Raw genomic sequence first — 21974 nt, forward strand, 5'->3', positions numbered from 1 at the left:
CCAAGGTACTTCTAAGGTGAGGAACATCACCAGCCCTTGTAAATACTGGCATTGGGTGATGTAGTGAGTGAGATATCCCAAAAATAGTTTTACCCTACACACACATTTACATTTGCCACGGGTGAGGTTCAAACCTCTGTCTAAAAATCTTTATGGACCATTATGTTAGGCAGTTACCACATGCACCACTGACTTACATGGTTTAGGTTTGGCAACAGTTACTTCTAAGGTGGATGATATTTGCAGGACTGCTAAAGTCAGGATCTGAGATGTGTACTGGGTGTAAATGGGGCCAGTAATATGAGGTACAGACATACATATGTACACACAAACACTTACCCCAGATGAGATTCAAACCCATGCCTATGTAGTTATTGCTATTACATTGTTTCACATTTATAACATACACCATGGAGTTTATATACTGGAGAGTTCTCCACATGTATCTTTGAAGGTGACTAACATCAGCAGCAGTGCTAAAGGAGTGGTAAGGGGAGAGTAGTAAGTGTGAATGTCCACAAAATCAGGAATCATCAAAGACACACACACACACTTTCACAGTTGCCATGTTTTGGATGAGAACTCCTACCTAACTAGTATGCTATACTATAGTATTATGCAGTTTTCACAAGCCCAACAGAACTTATATGTTGAAGAGCTCTCCACTGATATCTTTGAAGGTGGCTAACATCAGCAGCAGTGCTACAGGTGTGTGTTTGTGTGCGAGAGTGTCTGTGTGTCTTTGATGATACCAGATTGTATGGACATTCACACTTACTACTCTCCCTCACACAAACACACACAATTTCATAGCTGTCATGTCTGGGATTTGAACTTCTAGCTAACTTGTATACTACACTATAATATGACACCGTTATTGCAAACGCCATGGAGTTTATGGGGTTAGGATTTGTCCAAAGGGTTATTTCAAGGTGACTGACATCAGCAGGCATGCTAAAGTAGGGGAATGGGAGGTGTAGTGACTGTGAATGACCTCAAAAACATGCATCTCCACACACAAACACACACACACACACACACACACACACACACACACACACACACACACACACACACACATGCAAAGTTTCACAGTTGCAATGTCTGAGATTAAAACTTCTACCTAACTAACATACTACACTACAGCATTATACAGCTACAGCAAGCACCACAGAGTTTATGGGTCTGGCACTTTTTCAAAGGGTTATTTCAAGGTGACTGACATCAGCAGGCATGCTAAAGTAGGGGAATGGGAGGTGTAGTGACTGTGAATGGCCTCAATATCATTCATTTTAACACACACAGAGAAACAGTTTCACAGTTGTTATGTTTGAGATTAGAACTCCTAACTAGCTAGTTTTTTTCACTACAGTATTACACACATATCGCAAGTGCCATGCAGCTTATAGTGCAGAGATTTGGCCAGGGGGCTATTTCAAGGTGACTGACATCAGCAGGACTGCTAACATGGCCAATAGGAAGTGCAGTGTGTGTGAATGGGCCATAAACCATTCTTCTGGAAACACACACACACACACACACACACACACACACACACACACACACACACACACACACACACACACACACACACACACACACTCATTCACACACAACTTTACATTTGACAGGACCTGGTATACAAATGCTAGATGAATACTGATTTTACTATTGTGTTACACTGTTATCACAAGCACCACAGACACTATAGGGCTGAGGGCTACCAAAAGCAATATATACAGTGATTGACATCAGCACATCATGTGATATTGGCCAATTATATGTGTGGTGGCTGGGACAGGCCTCATGATGGAAATCTCTCTGTCATTGTCTGGCTCTCTCTTCCCCACATCTATGTGTGTATGTTTGACATATTATAGTGTGGTGGCCTGGGATATGTGTGAGTATTCCTATCCAATGTGTGTGCAAAGCATGAATGGTGTACAATGTGGTGTGTGTGCACAGACATCTGCAACTGACATATATGTATAGTCCACTGTGTTGTCAGACATGGGCTTCATTTCTCTAAGTGTAGGGCATGCCCTGTATGACCTTCTGCATTGAGTGTGTGAATCCATTCCAGGTAGGTTGTTCTCAATTCCATGATTCGGTGTTCTACACCTACAGCTAGCAACCTGTTTCTGCAGGATATCTGTAGATAGGCTGACAATATGGAGTTGCAATGGGTGACAGATAGTGGGATACTGTAACTATTGTGTCTGTGCTGCTTGTGTTACATGGTTGGTGTTAGTAGAGATAGTCAGACATATGTACTGTTTTACACTGTGATATATTATGTCATCAACTGCTGACAGATAAACTTATTTGCTCACAGTTATTTCCTGGAAAATGGAAAATACAAGGTGAATGAAGCTGTGTCCAGTATTGTGGTTTGCAGTCTTACTTATTCTTGCACACTCATGTCATTCTGGTGGGGCAGCTGCAGACACTTGCTGATGAGTCTGTGTACATGGTCCAGTACCCTTGGTACTGTGGTGGCTGAGGATCCCCAGCTTGTACATATATCGACGTAACAGAATGGCCATATCCTGCTGTGGCCATACCTCTCAGCCGTACAGATTCACCCAGGTTACCCAGAGGCAGGGCTAATATATATCTGGTCAATTCCCCTTCACATTGTGGTTTACGAGCAGGTTTGTAGCTATCCATTACTGGGTTTTCAGGCAGGGGTAGTATGGGCACACATCAGAGTTTCAGACTTCACACACTTCATGACATCCATGCTTCCACACACCCCCACTCTGTTATTCTATCCTCTTCCTAACATTATGCGAGCGATATCTGAGAAGTATCCCTATAGTTGTCCCTTCATCCCAGTGATATTTAGGGGTTGGTCCACAGTTCATGCAATATGACATGGCAGGCATGCTACTGGGATTTGTCAACATGGCCTTGCATTTGTGTTCTGTTGACCGTGTTATGTTGTTAGTTGGGACCCCATGAGATAACATACATTGGCAGTATGGGTGAGGCACAGACCTTTGACATAGGACTGTAGAGCATTTGGTAGTGATACAGGCCATCTGTAGCAGGCAAGTGCATTCTGCCACTCCTACATTCCCAGGCTGTGAGCCACTGGATTCCCTTGGGGTGAAAGGATAAGTGTGAGAGGTGTTAATGGCAATAGTTCCTGTCTATATTAATCCATTGGTCTGGATACTGGCAGGGTGCTGCTTACAGCTAGGGACACACCCACATGGGACACCTCTTTAGCATGCTCCATTCTGTGGGTATTCCCATACAGAAGTGGGGGTCATACTGTACTCATTCCCAACAGCAGGGATATGACCTGTGATAAACCTGTAGCTGATGGTGGGGTGAGCTGAGTGCATGTGTGATATGGAAGCTTCTTGCAGCTGACTCACAAATATACCTGGAACATTCCCCTTGTGTTGCCTTGTGCAGGGACATAGGCAGTCTCTCATTACTTCATAACTGTGCCTTTTGTGGTCTGCCACTGATTGACCAGACTACATCAGTATTTCATACTACACAGACGACTAATCTGCTACTAACATGTATGTACAACTCCAAAGGTGTGACAGTTGACAGTTACATTTTATATACTCTGTCTAGGGTACTTCCACCTGTGTACTGTGTGTATGTCTGGGCCCTGAGTCATGGCATGTCCATCCTCCAGATGGTGACAGATATTGAGATCTGGACAGTGAGTATGGACAACTGCTGACATGGGTATTGCTGAAATGCATTGTGGTTGGCACTGCAGTTTTTGGAACATGGCCCTGTAATCAACAGTACTGGCCATAGGCCACTGAGACACAACTCTCCATGCCTACATGCTGACCACTTCCAGACAATATTGAACACACAACAACCTAACACACGGACCCCTGCATATTGTACAAATGCAACAATCTATCCTGTAAATTGTGCCAGCTCAGGTAATCTATGCTCCACTGTTATTAAACTCACACGTACATGTTACTGCATTTTTTCATAGGATTGTGGGGGGGGGGCACACCTGATGACTTTAAACATTTGCTATGACTGTACTGGTATTTCATGTACCCTGTTGGCTTCCATTTCGTTTTCTATTTTGACCTATCATGCTGATTAGAGGTATATCAGTAGAGTACAGATCTTAGATGTTATTGACCTACATTTCAGTGTCAGACTTCTTACCCTTCAGAACTAACATACAACTGCAAGACCTGTTGTAGTCTATCTGTGTAGGTCTGGAGGGGGGCCGTTCATCATTACCATCAATTGGAGGCCTTAGCACAGCCTTTCTTTATGGTCATCTACACCTGTCCCGCTGGCTGAGGCTGGTTTTGGTATGCGAGCCACACTGACATGCATGTGTGTGTCATATGGACCCACATTTGGGCCACTACATGTAGTGCAGTGGGATTTTTCACCTTGTCTAGTTCTGCTTATTTTGTTGACACCAGTATTTGTTATGGATTTCATGCTGCCCATATAGGTGTCCACTATCTGCTGCCATTCCATTCAGCCACCCGATTCCCTTGCATGCTCACATCCATACCATAGATACAACTAGCATAGCATACTACTCCATTCAGCAATTGATAGGAAGAGTGACTTACCTTGTGGCTGTGCCAGTACTGAGGATGGTGCTGGAGGGCTGACTATGTCGGATGCACATAGTACACTCCCTATAAAAGGTAAATCACAGGTAATGTCATGTTTGGCATCCCTTTTGTTGTATGTGCTAGTCAGAGAGAGGTGTCATTCTCTGGGTCCCTACCGTGTCAGTGTATATGCTATGCTTTGCCTCTTTGCCAAAGCCTGGGCATACTGAGCATGCCTCCTTCTGCTTACATGGGCAGGCACAGGCTGTTCCTCCTCGGAGACCCTTTGTGCCTATGATGGCCTTGGCAATGTTGGGGGGCTATGTGGCCTTGCCCCATGCTGTTCCTGCTGCAGCTGTTTCTGCAGGATCATATTGTGTAGCATAGGACTTATAATGAACATTTGTGTACCTGTAGCTGGAGAGTACTACAAGGCTCCACCAGATATGTCCAGACAGCAGAACTATGACTTGAGCATCCCAAACACATGCTCTATTATGATTCTGGTTTGTGCTTGTGCCTCATTATTAAGTTCTTGTTCGGGCATGTGTGCATTTCTGATGGGTGTCATCAGCCACAGCTCCAGTGCATAACCAGCATCCCCCACTAGAAGGCCATATGGGATGCCCCCACTGGCAAATTTCTGTTACAGCTGTGTCATACGCCAGATGTGGGAGTTGTGATACCTTCCAGGGCTGCCAGCACACACATTCAAGATAATGCCCTGGGCATCACACACAACTTGGCAGTTGATGGAAGGGAAGCCCTTGCAGTTTATGTAAACCCTACCCTACTCACCAGGTGGTGGTTTGATGTGTATGTGTGTGCAGTCTATAGCACCCACTACCTCAGGGTGTTCTGCTATTTGGTGGAAGAGACACATATTATTGGTCAACTCCTCACGAGTGGTGAGGAAATATATGTGCTCACTGGCATGTGCTGACATAGCATCCAGGAAATGGTGGAGTACCCTGGATGCTGATGCCTGTGAGATCCCCATGATATCCCCAGTTGGTCTTTGGAAAGTACCTGTGGCTTGTATTCTTAAGCCTACACATACCTTGGTATCCACTGGGATGGGTTCCCCTGTGTTGGTTCTGTGTGTGAGACGTGGCCGGCACAGCTCAACAATTTTCTCTAGATTGTCCCTGTCCACCCTGTAGTGCTCCACTATCTACAGCTCATGTAGCTCCTGGTAGGTTACCCTGGGTCTGTACACTCTTCTCCTCCTCCTCACTGTGAGTTGGTCATCAGCATTCACATCTTCACCACCCTCAGTTTCTTCCACATATTGATATATGAGAGCAACAGCAGCCCCTAACATTATGTTAGTTTTGTTAGGTAACATTTCCCCATCTGTGTACACCAGTGGTGTAGAGTTTGTGAGAAAAAACAGAGTGAAAGGTGTTTGCATAGTTTATAGTAGTGTGCGGGGCTTGGCTGCTGCCTGTGTAATTGGCTGATTCTGAAACATTTCACCTGCCAGCTATGCTAGTTCTCCTTGATTACCTTCCTACTGTTGTTTTCCCTTTCCATTGCCTTCCCATTTAAACCCTGAGGTGCGGTACACATACCCAGTGCTCAGGACATGAACAGAGCTGCTACTTCCTGTTTTTTATTTTTTCATTTAAAATCCAGTGCATGGCACACACACCTGTTTAGGCTATGTAAACACTGTTACACAGCCTCAGACACACTCCCTTCCTTAGCTGTGATTAGCTAATGGCAAACATGGGCCACAGGGCTCCAATAAGCTTACAGCATGCATGACACTCCCCCTTATGAGGTCATTTACCTCTTATACTTATACCATAGTGTTGCTGCACCTACATGGTTGGGTGCATGCTAACATTTAGAGGAATTTTGTGATTCAGTATCAGTCTCCTCATTTGCATAAAACAGAATGCTAATTCATAGTTACCACAATCACACTGAGCCTTCCCCCTTAGCAACCACTATTCCCTGGTATTGTTGTCTTATGCATGCCATTGACTATTATGGCAAAATCTGATTTGGGTTTAAAAGCTTATTTCAAACTTTTTTTCTTATTTTTGGGCCGATCCCATTTGCGCACCACTGCCCTACGCTTAAATGGCTGAAATCGGCCAAAAAAAAAAAAGAAAAGTTGTTTTGTAAAATTTTGCAACTATTTCCCATGCTAATGGCCATATATTTGGCCATTGGCATGCCTACTGCATTGAAAACATGCTTTCTTTGGAGCTGTCATGCCTCCATTTTGCAATTTGCAGAAATGTATTCGGTTAGTAACCAAATACATTTCTGCAGGTCACACTATTCCTGCACAGATGCCTACCTGCTTCCTGGATCACTAATTCACCTCATTTGCATAGTTTTCACCAGCAAATGGGGTAATTAGCATATAGAAGTGGTGTCCGTGCAGGAATAGTGTAGGAGCGTTCGTGCACATCCCGGGATCTCCTTCCTGGATCACTCCTCGGCCATATTGCCTGCAGCAGCTCTTGCACTACTCCTGCACTCCGAGCAGAGCTTCCTGAATCGAGGGGTTGAAGTGGCAAGAAAGGAATAGACATGAGTTGGCAAAACTGTCATTGCAATCAAGTCTCATTCTTTAAACTGATTCATTAAACTCAAAAAAGTTCAGTAAAAATGTTATGCCAAGGATAGATAAATTTAGTGCTTTTGTTTTTTTTTTATTTCTAGAACATCTTCAAAATAACTGAATGGTTACAATACATTTTATAAGAATTACATCTTGATCATGTGATGTCATAATCCAGTCCAATCAAATACAAATTATTACATTCACCAGGTAGCATGCAATGAGGAAGAGCAGGGCCACATACTGTTATCACCAGGTAAGGATTATATCTTAATCCAGGATTTTTAGGAACATCAGGAGATTGCCTTTCTGGAATTTCAACTATGCTTTTTGTATTGTGGGAAGAAGTTAAAAGGAAATTTTGGAAATATATGGTATTTTAATTAACTGTTACTGAAGGGAGTTAGAAAAAAACAATGGAAGCTGAAAGAAAGGCAGAACGTTTAAAGGGAAAACATGAGCATTTTTTTCTTTGTATTTAAGAGAAGGTGGCTTTATTCAGGTAGTGCAAACAGTATTCACACACATTAAAGGATTGATGGTGATATTAGTTTGCATCATAAGGTGGCATTGCAGATAAGGGTGGAGTCAGCAACACGTTATACCAATGTAGCCATTCTTCTTTTTTGTGAATGTCATTGATTGTTTTAGGAAAAAATAGTGGACCCGAAATGGATTACTGTGATGCCCCAACTTGCCAGTAGACAAGCATAAATGATGTATTGCCATTAGCACACTGTTTTCTTTGATTTGGACAGCTGTTTTAAAACTCTGCATTATACTTGCAGCTCATCTCTAAGTCTGTCAGGTACTATTTGGTGAAGTACACTGAAATATTTTAAACAAGTGTAAGAATAGTGCAGCATTATGTCTTTGATTTTTGTGTTTGATAATATGATTTTGGAAAGGCAGTAGAATGGATTTAGTGGTATGTTTTGGTCCAATCCAAAATAAGTATTGGATAGATGATTATTTCTTGTCATTTAATCAAGGAGTTGCCTGTTTATACAGTTTCCATTATTTTTGAAAGTGTAGCATGGTTATAGGTCTATAATAATATTTATCTATGGGGGTACTGCCTTTGTTCAGATATGTTTATATAATTGTCTCTATTGACTGAATATATAGAGTTCATTGATGGACTTGTTTATTAATATCACCACTGGGTAGGCAATTGTGTCACCAACAATACATATGTTCAGATATTATCAGGAGCAAGTAAAGCAAGTATTTTTTTTTATTATTTTGTTAACTCAAACTGAGAAAACTTTGTAAGATCCAAGAAGGGGACTTACATTGTTTTGATTGAGGAATTGCATTTTTTCTACTAGTGAAGAAGGCCTTGCAATTTTTATCATTGGGATGACAAGATAGTTGAGATTGTTAGTCTGGTTTGGTTAAGTTGTTAATAGAGTGGCAGGATATTTCTTGTTTTATTGATTTTCATAGATCAAGAAATTATTACATTATACAGATAATTATTCATTAACATGACATTAAATACTCAACTATGTACAATTATATACAAAATGCTCATAACTAAAACAGCTTTGTTCAACATATTACATTTTGTCTAATATTTTTTTTTAATTTCAACCAAGATAACTTTCTGTGGGTCATTCTTGGTGTTCTATAGTTAAGGGTTTCAAGTTCTCTGTTACATACTGTCTTGGTCAATAGTATATACTCAGTAAAAGAGACAGTCACTTTAATTTTCCAATTTGAAGTAATAACTTTCCTTGTTATTGCCAAGATGGACCATAAAAGATGTATTTGTGACTTTGGTATACAATCTGTTATTGGGGCATTGAGTAATAAAAGTGTATCTGTAATTATGCATTTGTCTGTCCACAATGCCTTTGTAAAATCTCTAAATTTCAGCCAAAAAGTAACAATCATTTTACATTCAAGGCACATATGTATCCAATCTGCACAGAGACTCTCATCACATCTCCAACAATTATGACTAGTTTTATTCAATATTGTTGCAATTTTCTGCGGAATAAAATAACTCCTGTGTATAAATTTCCATGTAAATATTTTCCAATATAAAGATGATGTATGATTTATCGACCTGAGTGTTAATAATTTGTCATTATCAGAGAAGCTAAATTTGTTAGTATTTTCTATAAAACTCCATCTTGAACCATCATGCTGTTTTAAGTCAGCCCTCAATGCCTTATATATCTTAGATAAAGAAAACCCCATGCTAAATTGTAAAGAATTTAATTCACACAAAAGTAAAATTATTTTAGGCTGAGGTGAAGTATATGACACTTGACTTGTTTTAAATTCCTTTATTAGATATTCTCTGAAGATTTGAATATTTAACCAATTATCTTGATTTACTTTGTATCTTGCTAAGAGACTTGTAGTGTCAATAATATTATTTATACTAAGGAATTCGTGTCAGTAATTTAACCCATTGCCTTTCATTTCTATTATTTTGTTTATATTGAAAGAATCTAAGCAATTGTTTGTGAACACTATTGGGAACATTAATATTGAGAAATGTCTTGTTATGCAATGTGTGTTTATAATTTTCTTAAAATTGTTTAGTATATAACTAATGCAATATGGTAGCTTCTCATTTTTGCTTTCTTTATATACTGAATCTTTCACTGTTAAAAACAGTTTATTATTTTCAGTAAAAAAAGTAATTGTTTATTTTTTCATCTATATTAGATAATAAAATGTTTGTATGCAAATCTTTCCAATTTGATGTATACTTATTACTTAACCACTTACTTATAATATGAATTATAACTGAATCAGCATATAGTTCTAAATTCGGGAATGTGATTCCACCTTTTTCCCAATCTCTATTGTGCCAATCATATTTTATTCTGGGTTTTTGTGGGTACCATAAAAACTTAATTAAAAGTGAATTTAATTGTTTTATTATTTTTTTTGGAGGGCTAATAATTATAGACTGAAACAAATACAAAACTTTAGGAAGAATGCATATCTTTATTAGTATTAGTTTTTCTTCAAAAGTAAAGAACATTTTATTCCACTTGTCTATATATTCTTTGACTATATCCAATAGATTTCTATAGTTAACTTGTATCATTTCTTTCCAACTAGGTTTTATATACACACCTAGATATTTAATAGACTCATTTCTCCAGTTAAACTTATTATATTTTCTCCATTCTGAACTTACTTTACTATTTATTAATACTGTTTCAGATTTATTATTATTGAACTTTAGGCCAGAACATTTCTCAAAAAGTTCTATAGCATCTGCAATATTCCTTATTGAAGAGTTTAAATTACCTATGGTTAGTATTTTATCATCAGCAAATAATTGTACTTTTGAAGAATAATTTAAATTAAGAGTGAAACTGTTTATGTTATCATTTTTTTTTTATGTCGTTTGCAAATGGATCTACTGATAATGCAAATAACAGAGGCGATAATGGGCAGCCTTGTTTAGCTCCTTTTAGTATTTGAATTTTGTTAGATAAGAATGCCCCAATTTTAATATATGACACAGAATTTTTGTATAATGTATTTATTAGTTCTATGAAATCATTGGAGAAATTAAAAGTTTCTAATACTTTAAATAAATATGTCCAAGATAGAGAGTCAAATGCTTTTTCAATATCTAAACTAGTTATTGATAGTTCTTTTTTTTTCTTATTTGCAACATCTATCAGGGTTAAAAGCCTAATGACATTGTCTTGAACTTTTCTATTCAAAATTAAACCTGCTTGATCATTTTCTATTATTCTCGAAATGAATTGATTTAATCTTTTAGTAAGTATTGAGGTGTAGATTTTATAATCTACATTTAGTAGACATATAGGTTGGTATGATGTCACTAGCTTAGGATCTTTGTCTTGTTTTAGAATGAGAGATATAATAGCATATTTCCATGATGGAAAAAATGCTTTTATTTTTTTCTGAATTCTTCATAAGCTACCTGCAAAATCTTTAAAGTATCTTCTGGGAACAACTTATATATCTCTCCAATAATTCCATCTAATCCAGGTGCCTTATTGCTTTTAAGGTTTAGAATACATTCTTTAATTTATTTTAATATTATTGGCTTAAGCAAATTAGTATTTTGTTATTTTGTTACTTTTTTGTTAATATTTTCTTTCAGAAAATTATTTTTAAGTGCACTGTTTACCGAATCAGCATTTGTATAGTTTAACCTCTCGTAATGTACTCTAAAGACCTCCAAAATTTCTTTGTGCTCCGTAACATGTTTTGTTTTAATTCCTTTATTGTCAATTATTTCTTTTATATGGTTAAGGCCAGCTAGATGTTTTGCTTTGACTGCCAATCTGTGCATGTGTTTGGGGTTCACTGAATAGGACTGAATTCTTAATTTTTCTAGATTTATTGTCACTTTGTGATTTAGAATTTCTGTGTATCTATTGTTTAATGTTTTTAGCTCAGAATTTGTTCTTATGTCTTTGGTACTTAAACTTTTTCTTATTTTATCTATATTTATTTGTAGTTGCATTAGTTCATTTCACCATTGTTTTCTTTTGATTAGATACCAATTTTTGATCTTACCATATAAGTAAGATTTTAGTGAATCCCAAAGTATGACCTTTGAAGTCTCATTATTATTATTAATATCTAGAAAAAGTTTTATTTCATTAAGGAGCCACTCTTTAAATCCTTTTAATGTAGTTATATAGACAGGTAATCTTTGCCAAGTTATTAAGTCTTTAGGCGTGATATTAAGCTTAAAAAATAAGGCATTATGGTCTGACAATGGGCACAAGCTAATTAAGACTTCCTGAAGCTTGTAAAATATATTATTTGTAACTAGTACTTTATCAATTGTTGTTTGTGTACCATACCTATATGAATAGTGAGTGTATTCTAATGAGTGAGCTTCTTTTAGAGCATAAATATCTCTAAGATCTAATATATTAATGAAATTCTTTAACTTTTTTGCTGCAGAAGATACTTTAAATTTATCTTTTTTTGTAGTATCTTTATCAGAAATTAAAGTCTCCAGCATGTATTATTTCACCTTTGGATTTGGAAATTATTAACTCCAGCTGTTTATTTGCTGTAATTGCTCCAAAACCAGGTATCCAGTAAGAGTTTATGAATGTTACATATCTTTTGCTTATCTCTAAAACTACTAAGCATAGCATGCCATTCTTATCTGTATAGGTATCAATGATTTTAGGTATTGATAATGTTTTTCTCCATAGTATCATCGTGCCTCTTCTCTTAGTTTGATAATGAGACTCTGCAAGAATCATATAACCGTTAAAAGATAATCTGTCTAAGTCCTTATTAACAATGTGTGTTTCCTGTAAAAACCCTATATCTACTTTATTTAGTTTCAAGTATTTAACTATACTTCCTCTTTTGAAAGGATTATTAAGGCCATTGACGTTTAAAGACATACACTTATAAGAGAACATTCAAAATAGTACAAATACTTCCATTGAATTTAGTTATGAGCAGATAAATGGAATTGAATAACAAAATTTTAATATATATAACTATATACAAAACAAAACATGGAAATCTAAATTCCTGGCTTGATGATAACATCATCTTAGCCACCACCATAAACATCCCTACAACCAGTCAACACTTACATTGTTGCTTCTGCACTTAATAATTAAGTATACAGATATTCATGCTCAATATTAACAATACCCTATATTGGCATTTAAATTACCAAAATATCTTAAAACACATAACAAATTATAAAATGTTTATAAGTTGCAAATAATGGCTAGTTATGTAGTAAATATTTATGTTTAACATTTGTTCCTGCATTATATTAATAAGGTTCTGCTCTCATAAATCAACATACATAGCTATAACTTCATAAGCAGTCTAAAGGCTCAAAATTCTCATTAAGCTGAAGGAAATAAAGCTATTATTTTATTTAGCTAATGTTTCATGTTAATATGTTCCTAAATTTGAGGTTTAGTAACCTTTATTTTTATTTTCCTTCTTACTCACCATCCTCTCAACTATTGTCTTTATACATGTTATTTATATTCCATATGTAAGTTGTTTAAGCAAATGTAATGAGCATTCCATGTTATGTTGTTATGATATTTGAAATTTCAAATATATTTAATGTAATAAGCATATTTTACAATCATCTTTTATCTCATTTATTTCCTGCTGTTTCATTAGTCCACTACTACTATTGCTTTCAAACCTTAACACTTCAGAGGTGCATTCGTTCCAAATTTACATTAGAATTACTATCTATTCAATTTAGCAAGTACGTAAAACAACATTACTTATGAAAGCTGTTAATTATATGATGACATCTATGCATGACATCTCGACAAAACAAGTTTTTACTTGTTTATATAATAACATATAACATAAAAGTGCCTGCATGCTCATCCTGTCCATGTTTCCATATTTCCCCCATCCCATTCTCTTTTTAACTGTCTATAATTTGTGGATGACTCTTTATGCTGTTATGATGTTTTGTGTTTCAAGTATATTGAATGTCATTTGCAATCATTATTTTATCTCATTTATTTCATTATTGGTCTATCAGTGTAATATTACTATTGCTTTTAAGCTTTAGTATTTCAGAAATGCATTCATTCCAAGCTTGCACTGTTATTAATATCCCTTCTGTTTAACAAGTACATAAACATACAGCACTTATGTTAGCTATTGACTATATGTTGATATCTAATATGATATTTTGGCAATAAGCATGTTTACTTGTTTGCATGTCAAAACATCAAAGAGTAGTATGTTCACCCACTTCTCTTTTATTATATTATCTCACTCACATTACCCTTTGGTTAGCTGTCTACAACTTGTAAAAATTATTTATGCCAGCACTTTCTGATCTCTCTTAAGTAGATACATTTGGGTTAGTTTGAATAATTAACACAATTAATTAATTATTGTATCAATATTATAATTAGGAATTTGTTAGTTTCTATTGTGCACATTTAGTTACTTATTTGTAAATTATTTATTTTTCCCAAATTGTTTATCTATAGATTCCATTACCACAGAGCATCCTTATCACAATATCAGTGAAATTTGAATTCAAACCAGCCAACAATAAAACATTCTGAAGCCATCTGTAATGATTGTACTTTGCAAATTAACTAGACTATAACTATAACAGTTCACTGCATGTATATAACAAGATATTGTTTCTGAGATAAGAAACATGTAATATTTTATTATTTTACTGCAAGGAGCAAACTTATAGTCCAAAGAATGCTTTGAAAGCATTCAAAACCTTCAGTCAGTAATAACTTCCTTGTTGCACTTTTTTTCCCCTCTGTCACCGCTTTTCCTATGTGCGACCGGACTCAGATGGCATTACATCATCATTAAATGCTTCTGTAGCAAGCACCAGGCTCAAAAACAAGGATTTAATGCATAGCTCATGACTTGCTTCTCATGAAGCTCAACAAACAAAATATTGCATTCGCGAGGTGAACATAACGCTTTTCAGGTATTTTCAAGCTTTTCTTAACTGTCGTATGCTCAAGAAGCATTAAAGGCATGTAAAAAACAAAAAAAAAAAGTTAAGCAGGGTAACACAAAGCTATTTACACTATAACATTAAAATTACACTTTGCAAGTGACTACAAAGTGCCAGCATTGCTCAAACATGCCTACACAGGATATTTATAATATAAACATGTTACGCTTGTTGATTAAACAAGCCAAGGGCAACAAAAGTCACTAATAAGGAGTGTAAAGCTGGCAGTACCCCTTTCAACATCTAGGAACATCGTGATTCCATTTTAAATGGCAGGCAATGCAATAAAGACACACAAGCTGTTCCAAATACTAATCCAACCCCAAACGAGCAATACTCAACACATTATTAATTGAAATTAGATATAAGTCACAATCTTATAAAGCTCTGCTAATATTTATAATTTATGAGCCCTTCAATTATTGTTTATACTATAATCTATGAAGGAAATAGTGTTACATAACAAAGAAGAAAGAAGAAGTCAGAAAGCTGTCACAAGTAACTAGTGAGAATTGTTATTAGAAATAAGAAAGAAGTATTAAATATTTTTAGTTATGAATATGTTAATGTAAAATCTTACCTAATAGCTTGTAGTGTTGGACATATTACCATGGGAAAAACGTTGCTGGAAATTAGAAGTTAGTATTTTATTTCCCTAAGTTTTTTTGTTGATTTGTCATTTGCTGTTGTTTTGCCATTTGTAGCTTGTCTCTTTAGACTTGGGGTAGAGTTCCATATCTTCAATTTTGTCTAGTAGGATATGGTTTTTGACAAATTCTGTTGCCTCTTCGATATTATTAAAGATTTTCTGACCATCTGGAAGTGTGATTTTCAATCTATCCGGGAAGAGTACTTGAGCTTTTATTTCAGCTTTTTTTAGATCTTTAATGGGAGGAACACAGGCTTTTCTATTTGCTATTGTCACAGATGTATAATCATTATCAAATCTAATGACTTTTCCATTTTCCTGAATAGGACCCATCAACCAGGCAGTCTTTAACACCAAATCTTTATCCTGTGTTGATAAAAACCTAACTATGATAGATCTTTTTGAAGTTAAGTTTTTAGATATAGAAGGGTTTGACAAAGATCTATGTGCCCTTTCGATTCCATAAGAAAATGACTCTGGCAGGTTTAGTATTTTAGGTAACCAGTTATTCAGGAAAATAATCATATTATTCCCTTCTGTCTTTTCAGGAACTCCATAAATTCTAATATTATTTCTTCTTGACCTTGATTCTAGATCATCTACCTTTTCTAATAGTGAATTATTTTGCTTCAAAAGGAAATTTATTTAACTGTCATTCTCCATCTGTTTCCCGTCTATTTCATTTAGAGATTCTTCTATACTGGTTATTTGATCTGAGTGTTTTGAAATAATTTCCTTTAATTCTTGAATTTGTTTTTTACTTTCTTTTTTCATGTTTTCCTTGATGTTTTCTAGGTTATCCATTTTTGCAGAGAGATCTTGTATACTTGTATATATAGTCTGTAGTTCTTTCTTCATAGAACTATCTGGAACAGATGACTTTGAATGACTCATATTTCAAGTATCTGTATACAGCAATTGATGTCCTGACAGGATTTTTGTGAAGAATTTCACTGAAGATTATTATTTTTTCTTCTTCTGATAATCCACAATAGTGAAAGAAATATTTATAGGCAGTTTTTCCAAGATATTTAAAAAAAATAATAATTCCTGTCAGAAATAAATCTCATGAACAGAGCAACAAAAAACTACTGCACTCACTTGGCCATGCTTGGCAGGATATTTCTTGACTAATTCTGTGACTAAGCTGATAAAATAACTTTCTTTACATTTTGAACCTTCTTTTTGCCTATTTTCCAGGCAATTCTGTATTTCTGTATTTTGTTGACTGAGATTGTTTTCTCTAATGGCCATCAAGGATTTTTTTTTCCCTAAAATCTGGTACAGATATATGGATAAAGTATTAAGGGCTGTTGCAAGTGGTTTGAATACAGAATAGCTAAACCAACCGTCCTGTGTAAAATTATTTATTTTCTAATTATACTGCAGCTTGAAATAATTAATTTTGTTATCCTTATTTTTAGGTTTTATCCATGCTTTTGTAATACACAGAATGCATAGTTTGCTGGATTGAATTTAGCACTGTACTGTGTAATTTTGTTGCAAATACTTCCAGTGCTGATGTGACAGAATTTTAGGTAATTGTGATGTTTGTATGCATTAATAAGAGTAATTTTCTCCAGTGTTTTTATCCTGAATTTGGTTCTATGTCAACAGATAATTGAATGCTTACAAATAAATGTATTTGTTTTTATAGTAGGGCATGTCTCAAATGGTCTTTCAGCATTACTTCCTTTCTGTGCATTTCCACTGGTATTGCTACTTGTTGTCAATTGTATATAACTGCTACTGGGTGCCAAGGAGAGATTTGGATTATTTTGCTTTTGTAACCCAGTTAGAGAAAGAGCAGTAATAGTGCACATTTAGTTTCATGTGCTGTTAGAGGGTATGGTTGTCTATTACAAATGTTAACATTGCAACTAAATGTTAAGTTAGAATTTGCATGGGTATTATATGTATTTATCTATATGTTTAACAAATTAATTGTTTGGTCCTATACTTCTGTGTGAATTATACTGAATATGAATGCTTGCTCTTAAAGTCAGCTATTTAACAGTAACTAATCTTAAACAAAATTACTTCATTTTATTTGTGATACATGACTAGGTAGTGCTTTACTGAAACATTTACTTTATATATTGTTCTAGGTGTAATCATGCTTGCCTTTTTAAGCATTAGTTGTTTAGGCTATATTGAACATGGCCTTATGGGTAGAGTATATGTTTTATAAAGTTATGGACCTGGGGGGGTGGCTGCAGCTAAGGCAAAAGGGAACAAAGTAGGCAACCCAATTACCCAGAGTTGTAGCCAATCAGTACACACATGCCAACTGTATATTGCTCGACCAAGTCATGGACACAGTGATGTGAAATAAGCACTACTACAGAACAAACCATTTTTACAAACAAAGTAGGAAATTACTTATACCTCTACTGTCTTTGTATATTTAGACACAGTAGAATGCTCACACTACAGTCTTTGAAGTTGGCAAGACAAAGCAGTTAGTAGTAGGGAGTATTGTATTATATTACACTCATGCGCAACTGCTAGCAACAGTCATTCATCTAGCATGGACAGAGGTGAATGCTCTATAATATCATTCATGCAGACTAACCCCCTATAAGGATTACTCCGATAGTAAAAAGAATTAATTAAATTCAAACAAAACAGCAGCACGGCTGCATTACCGAATTGGTTTTACAGGAGAAGAAAGGCTTCCTGACAGTTTGGGGTGGCATCACTTCAGTAGAGCATAAATTGAATGAGTCTGTCTGTGTAGAGAAAGAGTGCACAGTCTGCCCAATGCTACATGAAGCTTCATCCTCCTGCACAGTTTCACTCATGTGTCTTAACCCTAACCCTACACATTGCATTCCTGAAAACGCTTTCCTTAATACTTCCACTACACAAGGCAAAAGGACAAAGAACACATACAACACCAAACATGCAAAAACTAAATCGACCCCCTTAGCTAACCCTTACCCTAACCCATGAACACTAACTCATTCACACCTACTAATATAACCTTTTCAGTCAAATGTTCATTTTTTTCCTGCACACTCCTACTAATAAACAATATAAAAAATGAGCATTCTGTCAATGAAGCATTCAGTTAAATGTAGTTTAATAGTTTGTGCTTTCAGTGCCTTTTGCCTCCTCAAAAACTTATGTGCATATATATATATATATATATATATATATATATATATATATATACATACATATATACACACAAACACACACACACACACACACACACACACACACACATATATGTATATATATATATATATATATATATATATATATATATATATATATATATATAGTAAGTTTGTGCATTTAAGCATGGGCCCCTGTGAAGACATGGACAGTCTGCAGGGAACAGAATGAACAAACAATGGGGCAAAAATGGTGAATAACATGAACTTACCTCATTAACACCTATGTGGTATGGAATGTCTCAACTCTAGTCTAGACACATCCTTGCATTCCACAGCATTTTCTGAAAATTTGACTTGAAAAGCATAAGCTAAACAAATGCTAATATTTTATGAATAACAAAAGCTATTACAGCTGTACAAACAGCAATGTTATCATTAAAAAAGTATTGAAAAAACGGAACCACAGAGCAAAACAATGAAGGAGCTCAAAGTACTCATACACAGTCCCATATGACACCAAACGACAATCACAGGCAAATAGATATTCCACCGTTGTAAAAGGATAAAAAATATAGGATTTTATTAACAGACAGGGTAGCGCTTTCGCTAAATAGCTTCTTCAGCCCAATATAACAATGATCAACATCTGATCCATTTAAATACTCAAAAAGGCGCCATTCTGGTAAAACCATTTAAAGGTATACATCCTCTAATAACAAAATACTTCAGTTACTTATAACTTAATAGACACAAAGTCCTAATTAAATGTCCATTTATATAAAAATGGTATATTTAAAAGACAATATACATTATAACCATAAGGGTATAAACATATAAATAAATATCTAACACAACAAAATTTAAAACATACACGTCTTGTGCCAATAGCTACGCCAACCTCGTCATGGCGGAGTGGGAGCATAGATTTCTGTTTCGCAATCAGATGTATCAGGATTTTGTACCATTCTACAGGCGTTTTGTAGATGACCTCTTCCTGATTTGGAAGGGGACACCTGCACAACTGATACAATTTCATGGTGAGGTCAATGCAGCAGTAGAGTTCTTGAATTTTACAATGGAATGGTCTGATAGTCGGATTCCATTTCTAGATATTTATGTTGAGAAGTTAGCATGTGGTATGATCAATACTGGACTATACCGCAAGCCCTGTCATAGGAACACCTTCTTGCATCGTCATAGTATGCACCCTGGGTTTGTATATAAAAATATAGTTCGTGGTCAATCAATGCGCACTTCTAGATATACACCTAGTGAATATACTTATAAGATGGACTTAAGTGATCTTAAAGATAGATTGAAGGAACGGGGTTATAGCACATTGGACATTGAGGAGGGCATGAACAATTCCACCAGTTTAAGGATGACTAGAGCCACCCCATATTTTTCAGATAGAGCGGTCACTTGTTATGAAGAGAGTAGCCCACCGAGTAGTAATTTTACTGACTCGGTTGGACCACATCAACGCATTGTCTTTCCAGTCTCTTATACTAAAGATATAGGTCCTATTAAGGATATTTTTGTTAAACACTGGCATGTTTTGTCTGTGGATCCTAAGATAAAGGAGATTACTGGTGACAGACCCAAGTTTATTTATCGTAACAAGAAGAACCTTAAACGGTTACTTTGTTATCCACAGCCTAGACATCATATTTCATCCACACAGGAATATTACATGTCGCAGTGTAATAGTTGTAATTTTTGCTCATATATCCTGACAGATCCTATATTTGTACATCCCACCTTTCTTGATCCATATACTATACGTGTTCATGGGAACTGTATGTCCAAAGATGTTGTGTACTTAGCTACTTGCATAGCCTGTCAAGCGTTTTACGTCGGTAAGACGAATCGCAGTTTGAGGGATAGGATACGTGAACACGTATACCATACTAGAAAGGTACATATACACAATGCACTTGCCAAACATACTTCTGAAAATGGTCTGCAACACCAGTTTAAATTCAGGGTGTTGGAACAGATACATAGGACATGTAGGAGGGGTGATGTGAAGAATTATACAGAAGCAAGGGAGACACATTGGATAATTAGATTTAGAGCCGATGTTAGCCCAGGGCTTAATGGTAAAGTACCATTACGTCCACTCTTGAAAATGAGGAAACTCAGACATAGTTGAATAATTTTATGACAATTAGATTTGTTGTTTTATAAACATTTTATTTAGTATGATTTAAATTTTGTTGTGTCATATATTTATTTATATATTCATATCCTTATGGTTATAATGTATATTGTCTTTTAAATATACCATTTTTATATAAATGGACATTTAATTAGGACTTTGTGTCTATTAAGTTATAAGTAACTGAAGTATTTTGTTATTAGAGGATGTATACCTTTAAATGGTTTTACCAGAATGGCGCCTTTTTGAGTATTTAAATGGATCAGATGTTGATCATTGTTATATTGGGCTGAAGAAGCTATTTAGCGAAAGCGCTACCCTGTCTGTTAATAAAATCCTATATTTTTTATCCTTTTACAACGGTGGAATATCTATTTGCCTGTGATTGTCGTTTGGTGTCATATGGGACTGTGTATGAGTACTTTGAGCTCCTTCATTGTTTTGCTCTGTGGTTCCGTTTTTTCAGTATACTTTATTTGGCTGCTACAACAGAGCATTAACTCCCTACAAGCAGTGTTTTTATCTCATTAAAAAAGTATTGTTTAAAGTGATTATAGTCAGTGTATTTATAGTCTTTCAATAAATACATAATATATTATAATGTGCACAAACCCAGAATTATATTTTTTTGCTAAACTTTCACAAACAAATTGCCATATCTTGGAAACAGTACAACCTTGACATACATTGTAAAAAACTTTTAACCAGTCATACATTTTAACATGTAGCTAGAAATTCTTCCCTGAGTGCACATTTATTGAGTTATCTACAGAAATATGAAAACATGTTTATGTTTCTTATTATATAGTGATGCATAATATTGAATATCTCATAAGATATTCAACTTGCAGTGCTAATAGGAATGACAGTTTTCTTTAACATCTAAGGTTTCACTTGATGTCATGCAATAGTATGTAAGTCACTTAGTTTTGGAAATATTAAGTAGATATTTAAATATTGCTTATTTCCATAATTACTGACAATTAGGAATATCTCCAGTGAAGGTGCCATAAATGGACATTGACAATGATTTTTTCTGCCTTCTACAATGGCATTTTACAGCAAATCCCTCAATAGCATGCAGATCTTTTGGTTATGAAAATATGAACACAGATACAAATGTAGGAATAATAAGTGAAAAGCATTGATTAATTTGTCTACTGCAGTGTATTGTATATTATACAATGTTTTCTCCAAAAAGACAAGAAACGTGCATGCTGATTGGCCATTCCAACCACCGTGCACATTGTAAGTCCAGCCGCTAAGAAATCATGCAGCCATGTCTTTCGTTTTGGAGATGACATTGTGTAACAAAACATAAATCAAGACTGAAAAACAAGTACCTCCAAAAACAGGTCCATTGTGAAGTCAAACAAACCTGAAGATAGGTAGCCCCAAAATAAAACTGATAAC

Source organism: Protopterus annectens, chromosome 10.part0 (assembly GCF_019279795.1).
Source record: "Protopterus annectens isolate FY-2018-M chromosome 10.part0, PAN1.0, whole genome shotgun sequence".
NCBI classification, from domain to species: domain Eukaryota; kingdom Metazoa; phylum Chordata; order Ceratodontiformes; family Protopteridae; genus Protopterus; species Protopterus annectens.